Consider the following 19,822-nt stretch of genomic DNA (forward strand, 5'->3'; position numbering starts at 1 on the left):
CCCAACTGTCTGTGAGTGACCACCTCACACTCAGTACAGAATGGCTGCTGGGCATTTGCTTTTGCCTGGCCTTGTGGCTAACCCCCCCTGCCAATCACTTTCCACTGTGGTCAATGTGTGCTGCCCATCAGACCTGGAATCGGTGTTGGCCTTGTACCCAACCATTTTGTGGGCAGCCAAACCCCTCTATGTATAGTCTTTGTTTGTGTACAGCACTTGTTGGATAGCATAAAGGGTCCGAGCTTTGTGCCCACGTATCGGCAAAAAGTCATCCCTTTATGAAAATGGTTATTGGCCCCTTATCCTAAGTTTTCTTGAATTTATTTATGGTTGATGGTCTAATGTCGAAAGCAGTATCATTGATGTCCTCAATGTCATTTGAAATGTCATCAGTGATGCCATTTATTATGTTATGAGTCAACCCCCGCAGCACTCTATCACTGAATGTGCACCAAAGGGGTTGACCTCTTTTTTTTTTTTTTATTGTATGAAATTGTTTATTCGCTTAAAATAAACGTAACCAAAAACTTTCTTCTGTCTCGTTAATATGTTACTCTGTGCTGACATTCTATATATTCATCCATACATGCGCCCCCTCACTGTTAGCTAGCTCTAACTCCCCTAGCTCCATTGCTCACTTCACCACCCCTATTCTCCCCAGTATACCTTACCCCAGCCCAACCCGCAATCCCGACCTTCTCCCACAGGCCTCTAGGGGTCTTTATCCGTCTGACCCCTCCTCCCCCATTGTACCCATCCCTCTGAGCACGCAGCTCCATGTCCCAGAACCTCTTCCCTCAGGACACATTCATTCACCACCTGTCCTACTTTCCCCCGCCCCAACTAGCTCTCTACCGCTGCAGGGTCCCCTGAACATATCCTCCAAATCCCATTCACACACTTTATTGGAAGGCCGACTTAACAAGATAGCACTCTGGCTACAAACAACTTAAGGCAGATCGGCTGTTAAACATGCTGCTGACATTGCCGACCTCATCCTTGCCCAGGATCTTGACTTTGTTATGTTGACGGAAACTTGGCTAAATGACTCCGCTGCTCCCATCCTGGACTTTTTAATGCCTCCCAATTATTATCTCATTAGGTTGGACCGAACTAGTGTTCAAGGTGGAGGCATAGCATGTTTACATGGTAGCAAACTATCATTGAAAGTACCACATACCGACCTCCTGCCGTCTTGTGAATACCTTTCCATTGAAGTGACTGGTTGCAACAATCACTCATGCAAACTGCACACATTTTACCACCCCCCTCGCGACAACCTTCACTTCACAGAACGGATCATGGACGTCATCTCGGCCAATGCTGATTTTCATGGCACTCAGATCTTCCTGGGAGATTTCAACCTCCACTGGAACGATGAAAATGATGTGGTGGTCAATAGCCTTAAATCCTTCCTACTTGACCTCAACCTAATCCAAATCTGTGACAGCCCTACTCCTATCAAAGGAGCTACCTTAGATCTTGTCATTGCTGAGCCCAACTCCATCCTCCTGGATTCGATCCTCCCCCGTGATTGGACGGACAACTTTTGCATCACCTTCCTCATCTTGGAATCGGTAAGAGTAAGAAGAGCCCAGCCTAAGAACCCAAAACCGTTGAAAAGATGTCTACGGATCATCACCTTGCAAGATCTGACTGCTCTTTGCGATAACATCCTGCCTCCTCCCTTGAACCTGTCGGATGTCCATGACCTTACGGCCCATCATAACCACTCAATGCTTAATGTACTAGACTCCGTTGCACCACCACAGCTTATAAGAATGTCAGCTAAACTCTCCAAACCATAGTTCAATGATAGTCTTAATTCCGAAAGAAGAAATGTAAGTCTTGCAGAAAGGCTGTGGCGATCCCACCCCTTCCGTGAACATCACTACCATTTGACATCCCTGAGAAGCATATCCAAAAGACTCATCAGATGCTCGAAGACCGCCTTTTTCAGAACTCAACTAGACCAAGCAAAAAATTGTCCATAAAAACTATTCAAACTCATCAAGTCCTAAGAAAACAGTCATCCTAATCTCTCATCACTGGGTCAAAGGACATTGCTGAACTGTGAAAAATTTGCTGATTTCTTCACGGATAAGACAATTAGGATTGAAACTTAATTACGCTCTGCCCTTGATCACCTGTTGATCAGTCCACTGAACAACCTCCGTCCCCCAGATGTAGTTATCATTGACCCTGCGCAGCCCTACCTCCTCAAAAACAATACATCCTGGAGCCTGGTCCAAACCATAGATGAATGCACTATACGCTAAATGCTGTTGACTTTGAAACCTTCCAATCACTACAACGACCCTCTGCCATCGGACCTTTTCCTGGAAGTTAGATCCTCCTTACTAACACTTTGGACTATGATCGTCAATGCATCACTTCGGCAAGATACTATTCCTGATTGCCTAAAATTGGGTCACATTACCCAGATTCTAAAGAAACCATCTGCTGATCCCACGGACCTTCATAACTTTTGCCCGATCCCCAACATCCCCACCTTGGCAAAGCTCCTGGAGAATTGTGTTCTCGCCCAACTCTGCAACCACATCGACCATTTCCAACTTCTGGACCTATGCCAATCTCGTTTCCGCCCGGGCCATAGCACAGGGTCTGCGCTAACGCACATTGTCAATGCGTTAAGAATGTTTGATCATAATGAGTCGTGCCTTTTGATCCTCCTTGACCTTTTGTCAGCATTCGATACTGTCAAACATGATAATCTAATCGACATCCTGGAACACAGGATGGGGCTGTCTGGGTCTGTACTTAATTGGCTCTCTTCATTCCTTCAGAACAGATCCCAAAGCTTCAAGGTGAAGCAATCCCTGTCCCATCCGGCACCGGTAACTCTGGGAGTTCCACAAGGTTCAGCACTTTCTCCCACGCTCTTTAACCTGTTCCTGGACCCTCTGACAGAAATTCTGAAATCATCCAGCATTCAATATCAGATGTATGCAGATGATCGCCAACTATACCTGAAGATCACCCCCCCCCCCCCCCCCCCCCCCCCCGAAGACATTTAATCCCTCAACTCAGTTCTGCTGGAAACACAAAGCTGGCTGACTTGTAACCACCTGAAGCTCAATGCGCTAAAAACTGAATTACTCCTAATCTCACCACACAAACAATCTCCGGTCATGAAATGGTTGAATCAGCTTACTGCTCTTAACTGTAGACCTCACCTCGTTAATTCAGCATCCCCTCTGGGCATTATATTAGACAAAAGTCTGAACATGCAGAAGCACATCAGTTCCCTCACCAAACGAGCAAACTTTCAACTCAGCATCCTAAGAAAACTCAAACCTTATCTCCCTTATCTCCCTCCTTATCACCTAAAGTTTGCCGTGCAACCATTGGTGATCTCAAAGCTGGATTATGGTAGTGCAATGCTCTGCAGCTTGCCCAGAGTGAAGACGGCTCCTCTTAGGGTTGCCTGAATTCTGCTGCTAGGCTCTTAACTGTAAAAAAGGGGGTGTGATGGACGGAGCATCTGAACCAATCAAACACTCACATCCAGTCAACAGATCTGGGTTTAATCCATCACCGTTCTTTAACTCACTCTGCCACCCCAGTTCAGACATGGCCATATGCAAATCAGTCTGACCCTGTGCCTCATGGGAACAGTCCAGCCCGAACATCCAAGCCATGCCTTCCCTGGACTGGAAACAAGCTTCCTAGGACCGGTTTCTGGCATTCCAGCCGCCTTCAGCCAGGCTTGCTTGAATCCAGTGGCAAAGTGAGCAAGGGACTCACGTCTGAGCATACCCTGCCAACTTATGGCAAACAAAGCGGTACAAAAGGAGGTGGTGATGGACGGAGCATCTGAACCAATCAAACACTCACACTCAGTCAACAGATCTGGGTTTAATCTATCACCGTTCTTTAGCCCACTCTGCCACCCCAGTTCAGACATGGCCATATGCAAATCAGTCTGACCCTGTGCCTCATGGGAACAGTCCTGCCCGAACTGCCAAGCCATGCCTTTCCTGGACCGGAAACAAGCTTCCTAGGACCGGTTTCTGGCATTCCAGCCGTCTTCAGCCAGGCTTGCTTGAATCCAGTGGCAAAGTGAGCAAGGGACTCACGTCTCAGCATACCCTGCCAACTTATGGCAAGCAAAGCGGTACAAAAGGAGGTGGTGATGCACGGAGCATCTGAACCAATCAAACATTCACACCCAGTCAACAGATCTGGGTTTAATTCATCAACGTTCTTTAGCCCACTCTGCTACTCCAGCTCAGACATGGCCATATGCAAATCAGTCTGACCCTGTGCCTCATGGGAACAGTCCAGCCCGAACTGCCAAGCCATGCCTTCCCTGGACCGGAAACAAGCTTGATAGGACTGGTTTCTGGCATTACAGCCGTCTTCAGCCAGGTTTGCTTGAATCCAGTGGCAAAGTGAGCAAGGGACTCACGTCTGAGCATACCCTGCCAACATATGGCGAACAAAGCGGTACAAAAGTGGGTGGTGATGGACGGAGCATCTGAACCAATCAAACACTCACACCCAGTCAACAGATCTGGGTTTAATCCATCACCGTTCTTTAGCCCACTCTGCCACCCCAGTTCAGACATGGCCGTATGCAAATCACTCTGTTCATCACCACCCCCTTTTCTGAATCGTTTTTGGCCACTATAGGTGTGGCAGGGTATACTCAGACATGAGTCCCTTTCTCACTGCTCCATCAGGATTCAAGCAAGCCGGGCCGAAGACGGCTGAAATGCCAGAAACCGGTCCCCGGTAGCGTGTCTCCTTTCTGGTGAAGAATTGGCTTGGTAGTTTAGTCTGCCCTGTTCCCATGATGCACTGGGCCAGGGACAGACTGATTTGCATATAGCCAGGTTCTGAGCTGGGATGGGGCAGTGAGATAAATAACGGTGATGGATCAAGCCCTGATCTTTGGACTGGGTAAGAGTGGTCTGCTCAATTCAGACACTCTGTTCATCACCACCCCCTTTTCTGAATCGTTTTTGGCCACTATAGGTGTGGCAGGGTATACTCAGACATGAGTCCCTTTCTCACTGCTCCATCAGGATTCAAGCAAGCCGGGCCGAAGACGGCTGAAATGCCAGAAACCGGTCCCCGGTAGCGTGTCTCCTTTCTGGTGAAGAATTGGCTTGGTAGTTTAGTCTGCCCTGTTCCCATGATGCACTGGGCCAGGGACAGACTGATTTGCATATAGCCAGGTTCTGAGCTGGGATGGGGCAGTGAGATAAATAACGGTGATGGATCAAGCCCTGATCTTTGGACTGGGTAAGAGTGGTCTGCTCAATTCAGACACTCTGTTCATCACCACCCCCTTTTCTGAATCGTTTTTGGCCACTATAGGTGTGGCAGGGTATACTCAGACATGAGTCCCTTTCTCACTGCTCCATCAGGATTCAAGCAAGCCGGGCCGAAGACGGCTGAAATGCCAGAAACCGGTCCCCGGTAGCGTGTCTCCTTTCTGGTGAAGAATTGGCTTGGTAGTTTAGTCTGCCCTGTTCCCATGATGCACTGGGCCAGGGACAGACTGATTTGCATATAGCCAGGTTCTGAGCTGGGATGGGGCAGTGAGATAAATAACGGTGATGGATCAAGCCCTGATCTTTGGACTGGGTAAGAGTGGTCTGCTCAATTTAGACACTCTGTTCATCACCACCCCCTTTTCTGAATCGTTTTTGGCCACTATAGGTGTGGCAGGGTATACTCAGACATGAGTCCCTTTCTCACTGTTCCATCAGGATTCAAGCAAGCCGGGCCAAAGACGGCTGAAATGCCAGAAACCGGTCCCCGGTAGCGTGTCTCCTTTCTGGTGAAGAATTGGCTTGGTAGTTTAGTCTGCCCTGTTCCCATGATGCACTGGGCCAGGGTCAGACTGATTTGCATATAGCCAGGTTCTGAGCTGGGATGGGGCAGTGAGATAAATAACGGTGATGGATCAAGCCCTGATCTTTGGACTGGGTAAGAGTGGTCTGCTCAATTCAGACACTCTGTTCATCACCACCCCCTTTTCTGAATCGTTTTTGGCCACTATAGGTGTGGCAGGGTATACTCAGACATGAGTCCCTTTCTCACTGCTCCATCAGGATTCAAGCAAGCCGGGCCGAAGACGGCTGAAATGCCAGAAACCGGTCCCCGGTAGCGTGTCTCCTTTCTGGTGAAGAATTGGCTTGGTAGTTTAGTCTGCCCTGTTCCCATGATGCACTGGGCCAGGGACAGACTGATTTGCATATAGCCAGGTTCTGAGCTGGGATGGGGCAGTGAGATAAATAACGGTGATGGATCAAGCCCTGATCTTTGGACTGGGTAAGAGTGGTCTGCTCAATTCAGACCCTCTGTTCATCACCACCCCCTTTTCTGAATCGTTTTTGGCCACTATAGGTGTGGCAGGGTATACTCAGACATGAGTCCCTTTCTCACTGCTCCATCAGGATTCAAGCAAGCTGGGCCGAAGACGGCTGAAATGCCAGAAACCGGTCCCCGGTAGCGTGTCTCCTTTCTGGTGAAGAATTGGCTTGGTAGTTTAGTCTGCCCTGTTCCCATGATGCACTGGGCCAGGGACAGACTGATTTTCATATAGCCAGGTTCTGAGCTGGGATGGGGCAGTGAGATAAATAACGGTGATGGATCAAGCCCTGATCTTTGGACTGGGTAAGAGTGGTCTGCTCAATTCAGACACTCTGTTCATCACCACCCCCTTTTCTGAATCGTTTTTGGCCACTATAGGTGTGGCAGGGTATACTCAGACATGAGTCCCTTTCTCACTGCTCCATCAGGATTCAAGCAAGCCGGGCCGAAGACGGCTGAAATGCCAGAAACCGGTCCCCGGTAGCGTGTCTCCTTTCTGGTGAAGAATTGGCTTGGTAGTTTAGTCTGCCCTGTTCCCATGATGCACTGGGCCAGGGACAGACTGATTTGCATATAGCCAGGTTCTGAGCTGGGATGGGGCAGTGAGATAAATAACGGTGATGGATCAAGCCCTGATCTTTGGACTGGGTAAGAGTGGTCTGCTCAATTCAGACACTCTGTTCATCACCACCCCCTTTTCTGAATTGCTTGAATCCAGTGCCTCATGGGAACATTCCAGCCCGAACTGTCAAGCCATGCCTTCCCTGGACTGGAAACAAGCTTCCTAGGACCGGTTTCTGGCATTCCAGCCGTCTTCAGCCAGGCTTGCTTGAATCCAGTGGCAAAGTGAGCAAGGGACTCGCGTCTGAGCATACCCTGCCAACTTATGGCAAACAAAGCGGTACAAAAGGGAGTGGTGATGGACGGAGCATCTGAACCAATCAAACACTCACACTCAGTCAACAGATCTGGGTTTAATCCATCACCGTTCTTTAGCCCACTCTGCCACCCCAGTTCAGACATGGCCATATGCAAATCAGTCTGACCCTGTGCCTCATGGGAACAGTCCAGCCCGAACTTCCAAGCCATGCCTTTCCTGGACCAGAAACAAGCTTCCTAGGACCGGTTTCTGGCATTCCAGCCGTCTTCAGCCAGGCTTGCTTGAATCCAGTGGCAAAGTGAGCAAGGGACTCACGTCTGAGCATACCCTGCCAACTTATGGCAAGCAAAGCGGTACAAAAGGAGGTGGTGATGGACGGAGCATCTGAATCAATCAAACACTCACACTCAGTCAACAGATCTGGGTTTAATCCATCACCGTTCTTTAGCCCACTCTGCCACCCCAGTTCAGACATGGCCATATGCAAATCAGTCTGACCCTGTGCCTCATAAGAACAGTCCTGCCCGAACTGCCAAGCCATGCCTTTCCTGGACCGGAAACAAGCTTCCTAGGACCGGTTTCTGGCATTCCAGCCGTCTTCAGCCAGGCTTGCTTGAATCCAGTGGCAAAGTGAGCAAGGGACTCACGTCTCAGCATACCCTGCCAACTTATGGCAAGCAAAGCGGTACAAAAGGAGGTGGTGATGCACGGAGCATCTGAACCAATCAAACATTCACACCCAGTCAACAGATCTGGGTTTAATTCATCAACCTTCTTTAGCCCACTCTGCTACTCCAGCTCAGACATGGCCATATGCAAATCAGTCTGACCCTGTGCCTCATGGGAACAGTCCAGCCTGAACTGCCAAGCCATGCCTTCCCTGGACCGGAAACAAGCTTGATAGGACTGGTTTCTGGCATTACATCCGTCTTCAGCCAGGTTTGCTTGAATCCAGTGGCAAAGTGAGCAAGGGACTCACGTATGAGCATACCCTGCCAACATATGGCGAACAAAGCGGTACAAAAGTGGGTGGTGATGGACGGAGCATCTGAACCAATCAAACACTCACACCCAGTCAACAGATCTGGGTTTAATCCATCACCGTTCTTTAGCCCACTCTGCCACCCCAGTTCAGACATGGCCGTATGCAAATCAGTCTGACCCTGTGCCTCATGGGAACATTCCAGCCCGAACTGTCAAGCCATGCCTTCCCTGGACTGGAAACAAGCTTCCTAGGACCGGTTTCTGGCATTCCAGCCGTCTTCAGCCAGGCTTGCTTGAATCCAGTGGCAAAGTGAGCAAGGGACTCACGTCTGAGCATACCCTGCCAACTTATGGCAAACAAAGCGGTACAAAAGGGGGTGGTGATGGACGGAGCATCTGAACCAATCAAACACTCACACTCAGTCAACAGATCTGGGTTTAATCCATCACCGTTCTTTAGCCCACTCTGCCACCCCAGTTCAGACATGGCCATATGCAAATCAGTCTGACCCTGTGCCTCATGGGAACAGTCCAGCCCGAACTGCCAAGCCATGCCTTTCCTGGACCAGAAACAAGCTTCCTAGGACCGGTTTCTGGCATTCCAGCCGTCTTCAGCCAGGCTTGCTTGAATCCAGTGGCAAAGTGAGCAAGGGACTCACGTCTCAGCATACCCTGCCAACTTATGGCAAACAAAGCGGTACAAAAGGAGGTGGTGATGCACGGAGCATCTGAACCAATCAAACTTTCACACCCAGTCAACAGATCTGGGTTTAATTCATCAACGTTCTTTAGCCCACTCTGCTACTCCAGCTCCGACATGGCCATATGCAAATCAGTCTGACCCTGTGCCTCATGGGAACAGTCCAGCCCGAACTGCCAAGCCATGCCTTCCCTGGACCGGAAACAAGCTACCTAGGACGTTTTTTGGCATTCCAGCTGTCTTCAGCCAGTCTTGCTTGAACCCAGTGGCAAAGTCAGCAAGGGACTCACGTCTCAGCATACCCTGCCAACTTATGGCAAACAAAGCGGTACAAAAGGGGGTGGTGATGCACGGAGCATCTGAACCAATCAAACATTCACACCCAGTCAACAGATCTGGGTTTAATCCATCACCGTTCTTTAGCCCACTCTGCCACCGCAGTTCAGACATGGCCATATGCAAATCAGTCTGACCCTGTGCCTCATTGGAACAGTCCAGCCCGAACTGCCAAGCCATGCCTTTCCTGTACCGGAAACAAGCTTCCTAGGACCTGTTTCGGACATTCCATCCGTCTTCAGCCAGGCTTGCTTGAATGCAGTGGCAAAGTGAGCAAGGGTCTCACCTCTGAGCATACCCTGCCAACTTATGGCAAACAAAGTGGTACAAAAGGGGGTGGTGATGGATGGAGCATCTGAACCAATCAAACACTCACACCCAGTCAACAGATCTGGGTTTAATCCATCACTGTTCTTTAGCCCACTCTGCCACCCCAGTTTAGACATGGCCTTGCTCACTTTGCCACTGGATTCAAGCAAGCCTGGCTGAAGACGGCTGTAAGGCCAGAAACCAGTCCTAGGAAGCTTGTTTCCGGTCCAGGGAAGGCATGGCTTCAGTGTGGTATATTCTCTGCAGAAAGTTAACATGAAGCATCTTATGTTAATGATTTATGAAAACCCTCTTGATTTGGGTGCGTCAATTTATCCACTTTTCTTCCCCAATCTCTAATTGCTGGGACTGCCTATTACGAGTGGATCTTGCTGGTTTGAGAGTGGAAAATAGCGGACATAGCCTGAACACCCACCTGGTGGGACCTGTGGTTCTAATTATTAGGGTTAGTGGCCCAAATTCAGGTGGCTCCCCAGGGAACTCTGGAACCTTCTCCTACATCATGTTACTCAACTGTGTGTATGCGAAAACATCTAAGGGAGTGGGGTGACACCTGTCCTTGAACTTTGCCAGAGTAAGAATTGTCCCCTTGATAAAAGATGTCTCGACTCAGTCAACTTTTCTTTAAGCTGTGTCTGAAACACTGTACTTTCTATAGTAAGAAGGAGAAGGTGGTTTCAAGTCGGGAATCACCGGTGGGTATAGAAATGCTCTTTTGGAATGCAAGTTTAGTCTTGGCAGGCCTCTTGGCAACAGCAATTCTAAGGGGGTGAATTTATCTGCTCTGTCTCGGGTATAAGGAAGAGATACTGTCTTTCTGGGTGATAACATTATTTGGCAAGAAGAAATTGCAGCCATTGGTAATATTAAAAATTAGGTATCTTGAACCCCCTAATCAAAGTAAGCAAAATAACTTCCCAGCTTATCCGATACTGTCTGTCTGCTCACACAAGTCATGTCAGAAGCAATCTAAAAGTTTGAAGAACATTTTATTAAGCATAACTGGTCTATTCATGAATAGGTATAAAATGGTGGGAAGATCCACCATCGTAATAAGTGCCACCCTGCCAGCCAAGGAGAGAGTTAAATTTGTCCAAACATTGATCTAATGGGTCAGCTGTTGTACTGCAGGGCCATAGTTAAATGTTACAGTGGTCTGTGTCATGATGTAGTACTATCCTCAAGTATTTTACCAATCTTCTTCCCATTTATGGGAAATTCCAACTTGGTTTTACTGTGGAGTCCATAAGAGGGAACAGTTCTGTTGTGTTCCAGTTATTAGATATACCTGAGAAATCACTGAACCTAAACATCTCCCATATCAATGGGGGAGAGGCTATTTCCCAGTTTATAGACAAATAGCAGGATATTGTCATAGAAACGTGCAAGCCTCCTGATCTTAGGTATAGACCTCTGTACATATTGTGCTCCTGCAGACGCTGTTCTAAAGGATCCATAGCCAATACAAAAATAAGTACAGTGGGGATGTTAACCCTGTCTAGTGTCACTGGGAACACATCTGACGGTAAACCATTTAAAAGCCCTAATCCAGGCTTTGTGTAAATCAATGCAACTGTTTTCAGGAACAGTTTCCCCAGGCCATATCTGTGGAATGTAGCTATCTAAAAAAGCCAGTCAAGAGAGTCAAAGGCCTACTCTGCATCTAATAAGACAGATGCTGCCTCTAGTGTTAAATTCAAGTGATGCAAGGCAGAAAATACTGTGTGCAGCTTGACCTCTCTGGACTTGTGTTGTACAAAACCTGATAGGACCGGGGACACCTCATGCTCCGTAAACAGACACAAGCAAATGGCTAGCATCTTCACCAGGATCGTATTGTCTAGGTTGAGCAGTAACAGTGGGCGGTATAATTCACAATTGTTTGAATCTTTACCAGTTCTCTAGAGCCCAGTGGTTATATTCTCTTATAGCGTGGGTGTTAATTCACCAGCCTCCAAGGTTGCTATACATACTTTGAGAAGATGTAGAGCTAATATGTTTTTATACACCGTTTAGAATTCAGGGATTAAGCTGTCAGACCCAAGTACCTTCTACCGACTAGATCATCATTGGCCGCTTTAATCTCTTTCAGAAATATTAGTTTTCTTAGAACTTGCCTAAAGCAATTACCTAGCCATCCTACTGCTGTCATCTAAGTAGAGCCCAATATTTTCTCAGGTCACAGCTGCTCATGAAGTATACAGGTGTTCATAATTCTCTCAAACTCCCCATCAATCTGCTTGCTGTATGTTGAAGTTTTACGACAGTCTTCTTCAAATTGCAATATGTAATATTGGTGTGTCTCTTTTTAGAAGCCAGGTTAATGTTCTGCCAAGGCATTTTCTTTCTCTGTATTGCCTGACCCATGCATGTATCTCCAGGTAGGTGACCTCCCTACCAGCTTTTTCATGATTCTCCGGTAATAAACTGTTCAAATCTTTGAGATAGGTGGCCTGAGCAAACGCCAAGGCTCTTCTCTCTAGCCATTGCTCATTCTCTGTAAATTCCAGTTGTGCATGTATTGCTTTAAGGAAGCCTGCATGCCTAGCAATTATTTTACCCCTTATGTAGTCTTTAAAGGTCTCCCACAACATTGCATATTTGGCTTTGGAGCCTATGTTTTGGTGGAAGAAATATAATAACACAGAGCATAATTTGTCATAGAACACAGGATCTAGGTTAGCTCCCATTGGGAATTTCTAACTGGGGCAACTACACCTAGAGCAGAGTTTAGACAATATCGTTTGCACAGGGAATAGGTCCAACAATATCTGGGGCAGGTAATCATCTTACAACTCCCAGGACACCAACTCTTGTGTTACCAGCCAGTAACCTATGCATGACAGGCTATCAGGAAGGAGAGATAGAATTAGTATAGCTGCGGTTCCATAACTGCCTCAGCATATCAATCAGGCCTATCATCTTCATCATTTTGCATAGCGTTTCTATAATTTCATATACTGAGAGACCCTCTGCAATCTATCCAGTTCTGGGTTCAACACTAAATTGAAATGCCCACTCCCCATCATCATCCCAAAGTCAGTGCAGCGAAGTATAGTAAGGATGGTAATAAAGAATGCAGGTTTATTTACGTTTGGTGCAGGTATTAATTGGCACTGTATTCTTAATATTGAATGAACCCATTAACGCAGTATACATACATATGGATCTTCTTGTTTTCTGGCTCATCGTGAAGTCAAGCAGACTGCATATCAGTATGTATACTCCTCTAGAATAGGTGTTTTAATATGAAAAGTGTCTATGTTGACCACAGCACCTATCAGATTTAGTCATAAGTCGGGGGTCTAGATGGGTTTCCTGTAGCATGGCTAAGTCGACTTTATACCTGTTCAAACATGTCAATACTTTCCTTGTTTTTCTGAATTTTTTAGGCCCCCAATGTTCAAGGATTGTATAGACCGTGTTCTATTAGTGAGGTCATATGACCAGATGTCTAATATGCCTTCGCTGCGGATGTGGGCTATAGGTGTTTTGCTTGTTTTCGCTGTAAGCAGCAGTGCATAGCCTGTATCGTATCCAACCATTCCCTCCACTCCCCCCTCCTCCCACGCTGATCTCCTCAACTATCAGTGCCAGACACCCCATTATAGCAGTATACCCAACCATCTGGGCATTACAGAGGAGATCAACACGAAAAGAACGTGGTGCTCCCGCCAGTGTCTGTCCTCCATAAAAGTCTGTCTGTTTTTTTATGTTAGGGGCGGCATCAACCTCACAGTCTTGTACAGGGTTTGGAAGCATCTAACCAGCCCTCAGCATCATGCTGATGTAAGAGGGTCAAGAAGCGCTTCCTGAACTTAAATATTGTCTATTTTCCATCCCTTTGCAAACTGACAGTTCTCTAAGAGATTTCATGCAGCATATGCTTCAAACATGTTGGTCTTCACAGTTCGACCCTGCTGCAAGCTCTGAGATAACTGAGATTGTGTCCAGGTATCAACAGCCTCCTTTGTACACTGATGTATCTTTTTCATAACTTACTCGTTGTCGATGCACCTGTGAATTTGTAGGCTCTTCCATTCAGAGCAACCTTTAATCTGGTTTGGGTACAGCATGACATATTTGATGTCTTTTGCTTGTAAGGGACCCTTCACTTATACAAATTTCCATCAGCCTACCTGGACAGCAGTGAAGTCCAGATATATGGCCATGGCTGTGTTCTGATGTTGGAGCTGCATTTTTTCTGTCGCCATTCTCAGAGCTGTATCTTGGTCCTTGAAAGTGTTGAGCCTACTAATGATCTGTTGTGCTCCTCGTGACAGTCTGGGACCAAGGGATCTGTCTACTCGGAATATCTTGGAGGAGCAAGATCATAGATTTTCTACAAAAGCCATCTGGATGTCCCATGTTTGTCGACTCTACAACACCCACGATCATAATATTATTGAAGAGCGATCATGTTTCTAGATCCTAATATCTGAAAGAGACTATTAGTTAAGGATACCTTACCTTTGAATTACCCCAGGCGTCAGACTGGATACAGAGAATTTTTTTTCAGCAGCACTACTGCGCGTCGTTAGGTGGAGTTGGTTGACTCCACTTCGTCATGGCGTTGTGATCGCCGGAATGATGTTGCATTATCTACTTGGACGCAGCCCCTATGCGCTGACGTCAGTTATTTATTTTTCCGTGCCAGCCAGCGCAGATCCGGAGAGACCAGTACCCTTAGTCTTTTTTTCGAGTCGTTTGACTCCTGATGCAAGGGATGTCACATTGATGAACCTGCTTCAAACCTTGTGACTCCTATCACAAGTTGATGTCAGTCACAGACTCACATCTCGTGTGCCTCTGGTGCCTGGAGTGCGACCAAGACCCGAAGTCATGCTCAGACTGCCGGGCCATGAACCAGAAGTCTTTGCGGGAACGGTCCAAAAGCTTCTCAAGGCCCAGCAGTCAGCACTGCACCGCTCGAGGTCCCGGTCGACAGGGAGGTCGTGGGACCGGTCGCGGAGTTACCACCATCACTCCTCTTCGAAGTCTTAGTTTTCGGGTAAGTCGAAGCCCAAGAAGAAGGTTCAAAAGCACGGTCGCTCTTCGCCTTCTCCCTGTCCGCCTGCCAACGCGACATGGGATGCGGAAGGTAGTCCAGCTGTAATGAGCCTGTTGGGTCGGCTCTGAGCTTCCCTCCCTTCCTGGGAGCCGGGGCAATCCCTGCCCAACTTTGTAGCTTTTACGAAGCTCTCCACTCCATCTTTGGGCAGCCTACGTGCCTTTAGTTCTCCGGACTTGGCTGGGTGTTCTAGGCCATTGATGCTGGTGGCTTTGGCTTAGGCTCCGCAGGGGCCACGGTATCCACGCCTGGATCCGGATCGGCGCCAGTCGACCTTACGACACCTCGTCCGGCGCCAAATACATTGACAACACCTCCCCCCCCTGTTGTATCCCCAGCTGGCGTTGAACCCGGCCTCCCCCTCGACATGGACACAGAGCCAGAGTGGCAGCCAGAAGAGGGTGAGGAGGACTGGGAGGGATCTATTGACCCTCTAGCAGACCATCTGGAAGAGCCGGACTAGAGAGAGCAAATGGGTGAGGCCAGTGTGTGAAGAAGTAAGATACTTTGGTAGTAATATGATGTCTTCTTTATTCAGGATACAGGTAGTACAAGGTTCCATCCACAGGACATCAAGCATCAACTGACTCTCAGCACTAAGCAACCGGCACTCAGCACATCACATTCTGGATTGTACAACTAACATTCTAATGATAGAGAGCTTTACTATGCATAAAAAATATGGGAAGATACCAGACACCTTCCCCGAACCTAAAACAAAGAGAAGCAATACAAAAAACAACAGGGAAAAAAAACACAAGTTTACAGAATTGAAGAATAATTAGAAATCCAACAGCACAGTCATTTCAACACATAATCGTGCAGACCCGCCGGGACCCTAGCTACGCGAGAGCTCCTACACAGAGGAGTATTAACAACAGTTTGACTAGATCGATTGACTGGGCTGGAGGGATTATCTGCACATTTGGACACTCCCTCAGGGATGGGTGCAATCCTTTTTAAATTCCAGATGCGCCCATCATCCAGTTTACCTACATTTCGAAAAAGCTTAACAGCCTGAAAGGAGAAGAGAACTTCGACCCAGCGGATTTGTGAGGAAGGCATACTCTAACACGAACACCAAAGAGCACATTTGTGTGAGCAACAGCGTGTCTTGTGTCAAAATTTATTTTCCTTTTAGTGGACTTGACATGCTGCTTGTTCAACCAATGCGCCTCACCAGAATTCATGGCTTCAACGCCTATTCCTCTCATCCAGGACTGGAACATGTAGGTGTTCGGGGTGCGGCCTCTAAACAGCTCAAAAAGAATCTTACCAGTGGTGGATTGAGGTGTGATTCTGTACACCATGACTCTCTCATGAATTTCGGCTATCCAGTCCTTACCCTTTAGCTAACTGGATAGATTCCTGGAGTACACAGTTGAACCTCTCTACCATGTCGTTGCATTCAGGATGGTAGAGAGAGCAACGTTTGTGTGTGATCCCTCTATTGATTAGAAACTCTTCCTTCTCCTTTGACACAAGCTGGACACCATTGTCCGTCAGAAGAGATTCTGGAAATCCTTCTCTACAGAAGACATCTTGTAAAAATGTTGTAATGTTTCTGCTCTCTATACTTTGTGTGACCTTGATCTCTGGCCATCTTGAGAACATGTCCATAAGGACCAGGACATAAAATTGTCCAGTCTTGCTAGAAACAGGTCCCAAAAGATCTAGAGCTACATCTTGCCAACGTCGTACGGGTGCTTCTCGTATGATCATCGGTTCTAATCTTGTTTTACATACTTTGTCAGAGGTATTGCATTCAATGCAATCTCTCATCAATCGCTCAACCAGGATGTCAATACCGGGCCACCAGAAGTCTAAGCGCACTCTTTCTTTAGTTTTGGATATTCCCTGATGCCCCTGGTGAGTTAATTGAACACTTTTGGTTCTGACTGGAAAGGGTGGAACCAGTCTGTTACCTCTCCAAAGAAATCCCTCACTCACAGAAAGCTCATTCCTAACGTTCCAAAATTTTCAAGCATTCTCAGTCAAGTTTTTCAAACAAGACCAACCTGGTAACACCAGGTTGCAAAGTTTTTGTAAGTCTGTGTCCCTACCCATTGCATTTCTCCAATCTGTTTCTGAAACCACACTTTCAACAGTCTCACACACCTGAAATTCATCAATCTCCCATGAGTCTTCAGAGCTCAAAGGTGCTCCTACGTCCTGTTCAGGCACCAAGCGAGAGAAACAGTCCGCAACTTTATTTTCAACTCCGGGTATGTATTTCACCACAAAGTCAAAATCTTGCAGGGCAATTACCCACTTACATATTCTGGAGGAGAACGCATCAAGACCTTTTTTACAGAACACATCCTTTAACGGCTTGTGATCTGAATGGACAATAAAAGGACTGCCCCAAATAAACTTTTTCACTTTCTTGATGTCCCCAGAAGATACATAGTGCTTTCTTTTCGATCACAGAATATAGAAATTCAGGACCAACAAGAGCTCTAGAGAGAAACAGTATAGTAACTTCTTTGCCGTCTCTTATCTGTTTAAGAACAGCGCCTAAGAAACGTGAGCTGGCATCAGTGACAAGTCATGAGATAGATGAGATGTGGAAGCTCCAGATAGAAGGAACAGAATTAAGAGCTTGATTGACATCGTCAAATTCAAATTGACACTTCGGAGACCACCCAAATTTCATTCCTTTTTTTAAAAGAGATCTTAGATTGGGAGTTCGACATGCAAAACGTGGTTCAAATTTATTGTAATACTCTGCCATCCCTAAGAAGGTGATAAGTTCTTCTCTAGACTGTGGAACAGGAAGTTCATTTATGGTTTTGACCATGCAATCCTTGGGTTTGACGTCTCCCTGTGTTAAACAGTGACCCAGATAGTCAATCTCAGCAAGATTGAACTTGCACTTGTTCTCTCTTAGAGTCAACTCTCGTTCTGCAAAACGCTCAAGGACAGCCCTCAGCCTCACATCATGTTCTTCTTGGGAAAACCCATGAACCAGCACGTCTTCGTTGTATATTGTAACCCCATCAATACCGTTCAGGACATCCTCCATGACCCTTTGAAACACGGAGGCTGCGGAAATTAATCCAAACGGTAGACGTGTGAACTTGTAAGTCCCAAAGGGAGTTATAAAGGCTGTGAGATTCATGGACTTCTTATCAATTTTGACTTGGTGATAGGCTGCTCTGAGATCGAGAGATGAGAACACACGTGCATCACCATGCTGGGTTAACATCGTAGTGATGTTCGGTGGGGGATATCTGTCAGCTACAACCTCACGATTAAGGGCATGAAGGTCCACACACAAGCGTACCTCTCCAGAAACCTTACGTGCAAGAACCACCAGAGCCAACCATTCACATGCTTCAGTCTCAATAATGATACCCTCACTTTTCAACTTCTCTAATTCGGAACGCATTAGCTCCTGCATTGCTAAAGGCACATTACATACTTTGCACATTACTGGAACAACATCAGGCTTTAGTGTAATATTGTGAGTATAACCAGAGAGACAACCCAACTTATTGCTGAAAACCTGTTTGAATTCAGAACGCCAAGTGGGAAATGAATCATTATTGCATGAAACTGTGTTCAATAAGCCTGAATTAGATGTGATGTCTCTGTTCAATAAGCCTGAATTTGGTGTGATATCTCTGAGAATAATGCAGGGGTCTCCACCTGGGACCAAAGATACTCATAGATCAGCTTGATGCAACCAGCTGATTATGCTATCAACTCTGCAAGAGATGTAAATTTTACTTGCAGTCAGTCTCTCTTTGTATTCTATGTCGCCTAAGAAGTAGCCAAATAGTTTTATGGGTTGGCCACCATAAGCCAGTGGCTTAATGTCAGGCTTATGCATCTTTACTTTACCACTGAGTTTTTTGTCAAAGAAGACTTTAGGTATGAGAGAAATCTTCGCCCCAGAATCAAAAATCATTTTGATTTTACAGTTGTTCACCTGTACTTCATCCATTGGACATTTACAATTATTATTACTGCTATGTAAGAGACTTTTCCACAATCTAACTCCTCACAGTCAGTGTCACTTTCCTCTTCAAGAGATACTTCTTTGAATCGTCTGCCTTTCTTGTTCTTTTGTGCCCTACAAGACTTTGTAAAATGACCAACTTTCCCACAGTTGAGGCATTTTGAAGCAAGGGCAGGACAGAATTTATCATTGGCTAGATGTCCGACAGCATCACATCAATAACATTTTATCTTGACGGCACACTTGAGTTTAGTAGTGGTAGGAGGAATGGAATCACGTTGTTTCCAAGCAGGCTTAGACGTTGGTTTGGTGTAAGATTGTCTTTTTGTAACATAGAGTACTTTTTCTTTTGAATGAGTTTTTTCCTTTTTGATAAGTTCAACTCAAGTGAGAGAGTGTTCTAATCTTTTCGCTATAGCGAATATTTCATCCAATTAGGGATCATCCTTTTGCCAAAGTTCATCTTTTATTTTCTCTATATTACAACCTAGCATGAACTGATCACGAATTTGCTCCTCCAGAGAGCCATCAAATGTTTATGTAGCTCCCAATTTGCGTAGATTAGGCACATATGTTTCAACAGATTCTCCATGCTGTTGGATGCGTCTTCCGAATTGATACTGCTCTAAAATGGTATTTAATTTCGGGAGATAATGTTTGTCAAGTTTCTTGAGATTAATTTCAAATTCATTGAGATTGTGTGACTCATAGTCATTTAATTCTGGAAGGTGTTCATACACTTCTTGGCCTTCTGAGCCCAGACAAGGTAGTAATAGTGCAAACTTTCCATCTGCACTAAGAGATACCCCTCATACTCTTGCATAGTTTAAGAAAACTTTCTTCCATTTTGACCAACGAATGGGTGGATCACCAGGGTTGGAGAGAAAGAAAGGCGGAGAAGTGACGTTTTGCATATTTTAACTTACCAACAAGCTTGAGTTATAATAAGAATTGTAGTATGATTAATTTAGTAATGCAGAACCTTAAATGCTGTAGAGATCAATTTAGTAAACAAAGTTAATTTTATGGAATGATGTGCAAACTCACAGAGTAACTGCTGTGCACATCAGCCTGAAAATCGTCATTTTCCTCTTTATTATTTTGTAAAAATTTTTTATGATGACTTACCAGTTGCTGAGCGTGTCAGCGAAGCTTGACACGCAAATGGGTACATGTGAAAGTACAAAGAATCCCACCCTCGTCGCCAGT

At 46.2% G+C, this 19,822-nt stretch overlaps 1 protein-coding gene across 3 annotated transcripts in view; it reads left to right on the forward strand.

Annotated features, from left to right (window-relative positions):
* Positions 1–19,822, forward strand: part of AKAP9 (A-kinase anchoring protein 9) — a 1,796,561-nt gene that overhangs the window by 1,421,061 nt on the left and 355,678 nt on the right. The gene's annotated exons all lie outside the window — the stretch shown is intronic.

The sequence above is a fragment of the Lissotriton vulgaris genome, chromosome 10 (genome assembly GCF_964263255.1).
Source record: "Lissotriton vulgaris chromosome 10, aLisVul1.2, whole genome shotgun sequence".
Taxonomy (NCBI): Eukaryota; Metazoa; Chordata; class Amphibia; order Caudata; family Salamandridae; genus Lissotriton; species Lissotriton vulgaris.